This window comes from Trichosurus vulpecula, chromosome 4, assembly GCF_011100635.1.
Source record: "Trichosurus vulpecula isolate mTriVul1 chromosome 4, mTriVul1.pri, whole genome shotgun sequence".
Lineage (NCBI taxonomy): Eukaryota > Metazoa > Chordata > Mammalia > Diprotodontia > Phalangeridae > Trichosurus > Trichosurus vulpecula.
In genome coordinates, this window is record NC_050576.1 from 169,343,563 (window position 1) to 169,348,002 (window position 4,440).

Consider the following 4,440-nt stretch of genomic DNA (forward strand, 5'->3'; position numbering starts at 1 on the left):
CCTCAAATCTAGCGATTTTCCATCTCCTTTCCCCAAATCCTTCCACTACCCCCATTCAGAATGCCTGATACAACGGGTAAAACACTAACTCGTCTGAGCTACCTTCAACCCCACCCCACCCCTTTCCTCGTATCCAACCAACTGGTTTACTGCATTTCCTTTCTGCGGAGGGGTTGAAGTGGGGTAGAGGTTAATAACCTCTCTGATCCACAGCTTTCCTTGCCTCTCCCCGACCAGGTGACTGGGTGAATGATTGCTTTTGGGCTCGTTGCATGTTTGCCAGCTTCTCTGGAAGCAAGTGTTCACTGAGAAGAGATTGAATGAAAAAGAATAACCAATGTATTAAGAATCAATACTAACCAAGTAAAATGTGTGTCTGGAAGGGGCCTTCCTCAGTATCTCCTATGAAATTCTATTATAAATTATTTAAATTGTGCATTTAAGGCTGGGATTTCAGAGGTCATAGGCTTATAGGTTTAGAGCTAAAAAGGACCCCAGGAGTCACTTAGTCCAATCTACCCCATTCGTTTTAGAAATGAAGAAACTGAGACCCAGAAAGATTAAATAATTTGCCCAAGGTTACACAGGGAGCAGACGGCAGAAGCTATTCAGTCGTTTTTCAATCATGCGCAATTCTTTCTGACCCCAGCAGGGGTTTTCTTGGCAAAGATACTGGGGTGGTTTGCCATTTCCTTCTCTAGCTTATTTTACAGATGAGGAAACTGAGGCAAACAGGGTTAAGTGACTTGCCCAAGGTCACACAACTACTTAGTATCTGAGACCAGATTTGAACTCATAAACATGAGTCTTCCTGATTCCAGGCCTGGAGCTCTATCTGCTGGGCCACCTAGCTGCCCAAGAACAGCAACAACCACAGTCATATCTGGGATGAAACCCAGGTACTCTGACTTTGTACTCAGCTCTTCTTTCATTATTTTACTTGGCTATCATAGACAGAAAACACATTTGTTGAAGGAGTTTTCTGCACTGAGTTCAATTCAGCCAACATTTCTGTGGCTTTTCTGATATTTCAGGCAGTTGTTCTTCAGGCTGACCCCATGACTATCCCAGACAAGACAAAACACACAACAGGTTTGAGCTAGCTGACATGGTGTGATAACCTCTATGGGAATGAGTTACCTGTCCCCTTACTAGAAAAGATCTTGTTGACCCAACAGTGGAACAGAAATGTGTGGTGGGAACCCAGTAGTTTACACCCCGGAAGGCGGCCAGTCACCCCATCATCCAGGCTTTACCTCTCAGCTACCCATCATTCTTCCTGATGAATGGATTCTCTTGTCATTCAACTCCCAACAAAAATCAGTTGGAACTTGAACCCTGGGTATCTCTCTTCACCATGGTAACTGTTATGAGTCAGAGTCCCAGCAGGAGACTTGAGGACTTTTTATTGGATTCTAATGGAAATAGGGCCTTGAGACTGGACCAAGTTAAAAAATACAAAGATTCCCTGGGGATTAAAGATTCCAGGCTAGAAGGAGGAACTATGTGTCAGGTTATCAACAGCTTGTAGGTAATAATTATTGGAAACTCACCATGGAAAGTAAATAATGGTTGTCGTCATCAGTTGACCTCTTCATTTTGCAACAAGGTGGAATGGGAAGAGTGACAGAACTGACCTCCAGAAGACCTGGATTCCAGGCCTGGCTCCAATACTTAGCAGTTGCATGACCATGACCAAGTCACTTCATGCCTCTGTGCCTTAGTTTCCTCATCTGTCAAATGGGGATAATAATGATTGTATTCCCTACCTCACAGGGATTTTGTGGAGAAATCACTTTATATTCTTAGAAGCATACTAGGAATATAAATTATTGTTGCTTCCAATTCTGAAGAAAGGAAAAAAATTAGAGGGGAGAAGGGGATTTTCCCCTGAACTCAGATCTGAAAGAACCATTGTAGATCTCTCTGGTGTAGCTGTTCAAGTGCTATACTTGGAATGGGAAAGGAAGGGAACAAGCATTTATTAAGTGCCTACTGTGTACCTGGGCAATGTGCTAAGCACTTTACAAATATTATCTCATTTTACCTTGAGATAAAAGAAGAGCAAGATTCAAGTCCTCTACTGTTTGGTAGCTCTACACCAATAGGCAAAGTAATCACTTAATTTCTTTGAGTCTCAGTTTCCCCATCTGTAAAGTAAGGGGACTGGGTTACATAGCATCTAAGGTATTTGTTAACTCTGACTGAAATCAGAGGTGATTGAAAACCATGATCCTAGAAACCAGAACTTGGAATCACACACTCAACGGTAATTTCGAGAAATCTATATTATCATATAAATAGTACAATGGATAGAGCACCTGCCCTGGAGTCAGGAGGACTTGTGTTCAAATCTGCTCTCAGCCACTTACTAGCTGTATGACCCTGGGCAAGTCACTTAACCCTGTTTGCCTCGGTTTCCTCATTTGTAAAATGAGCTGGAGAAGGAAATGGCAAACCACTTTAGTATCTTTGCTAAGAAAACCAGAAATGGGGTCACAAAAAGTCAAACATGACTAATCAACTAAACAAAAAATATTATCATAGGGTATGGGAAATAAAAAAAAAGTGGTGCCTATTGGGTGTGAGTTCTTGGCTTGAGGCTCAGTTAGGAAGCTCTCTGAGGTAAGGGCAGTTTTTCCCAGGTGGCACTGAGAACTCATGCTTTTTTCCCATCTCCATCCTTTTAGCCTCATTTAGAATCGGACTTTGGGGCATGTAAGCTAAGTCTGATCTCATGTTAAATTAGAAGGAACGGACACAGAAGAGATGAAATTATTTTCCCAATGTCAAAAATTGAGTTAGGGGGGCAGCTAGATGGAGCAGCAAGCAGAGCACTGGCCCAGGAGTCAGGAGTTCAAATCCGGCCTCAGACACTTGACACACTCACTAGTTGTGTGCCCTTGGGCAAGACACTTAACTCCAATTGCCTTGCCTTCCCCTTTCCAAAAAGAAAAAGAGTTAGGGACAGAACCAGGACCACAATCCAATGCTCTACCACTTCAAAATGTCTCTCCATCATCCTCTTTTCCTGGGGAACACTCTCTGGGGCCAAATGTTTCTGGTTGATCTGTTTGGCAAAATTGCTGTTTTTCCTGTCTATTTCTCAGTAAAACAAGTTCCCCAATTTTCCACCTTTGGCTCCCAAAGTCATTTGCAATTTGTGTTCCTGGAGAAATGGCTGCTCCCCACAAAACCATGGGCTGCAAGGAATGTGTCTTTTCCAATGGACTTTTCCAGTCTATGTCAGTAGTTGAGGCACTAATAGATTTCTTGCAGAAGCACATAGCAGAATCTAACATATTAGCACACTTGGCCCAAGAAGGGGGGTCATGGATGATACTCCCGAACTTATTCTCCTGTTGAGGAGGTGGTATTTTGAATTTCTGAGCAGCATGTTCTTGAAATCTAGTTTTCTAGTGAGAGAAGGGAAATTTCCTGGATACTTCAGTCTTGCAGGTAGCTTTGTGAATAGCTAAGTGCGAGAGCTCCCCAGTTTTAGAGATACATCATGACAGGATGAGAAATCTGGACCTTGTCACCCTCCCGACCCACCAATTATTTACCTATTTTATTTATTTTTATTATGAATCTGACAAACATCAACAAACATGAACATTTCTATATACAAAGAAAAACAAAGAATTATATATGAAATTAGGAATTTTATTAAGTACAGTTTTGATTTCTTATAATATATGTGAGATTTAGCATGGTAGGTAATACCAACACTGTCTGTGTGCCCTTCTGAACTTTCTTCCACTATCTGTGTGTTTCAATGTGTCATTAGTGCTTTCATTTCTTTTGCATCACTATCACCACTCCCTGCGCTTCTCCAAATCTCCACCTTCTCCTCCCCTAAATAAGTCACTCCCCTGTAACAAATAAGTTTAGGTATAGTCAGGCAAAACAAATTCAAACATTGTTCATATCTGAAAAAGTATGTCATCCTGCACACTGTGACTTTCCCCATCATGGTTTTGACATAGCACCGTTTCAATGTTTCACAGATCAGCCTAAGAAATTACTACAAATGGGAATTTGGGAGAGTTTTGTGGAAGCCATAGTATTTTTACTTAACATTGACTTACAGGTAGCCTCTGACCAAATACTTAACCCAAATTTTACGATTACAGAGTACTGTAAACACCCCATAAAAGAAAAAAAAAATTCAGACTTCTCTGGTATAAATGGAGGGTCAAAAAATTTTACGCAGATTTTCCAGATCACAGGGGTGCCTCACTCCTAACTCCTGCAATATGGAAGGGACAACTGTATAGTGTCTCTGCCAACAGGGAGGAAGTATGCTTTCTGATCAGTCCTCAAGGTATGGTTGACCAAGGCATTGATCAGAGTTCTAAAGTCCATCAAACTTGCTCTCCTTTACAAATTATAGTCATCGTATAAATTGTCCTCTTGGCTCTGCTCACTCCAGTCTGC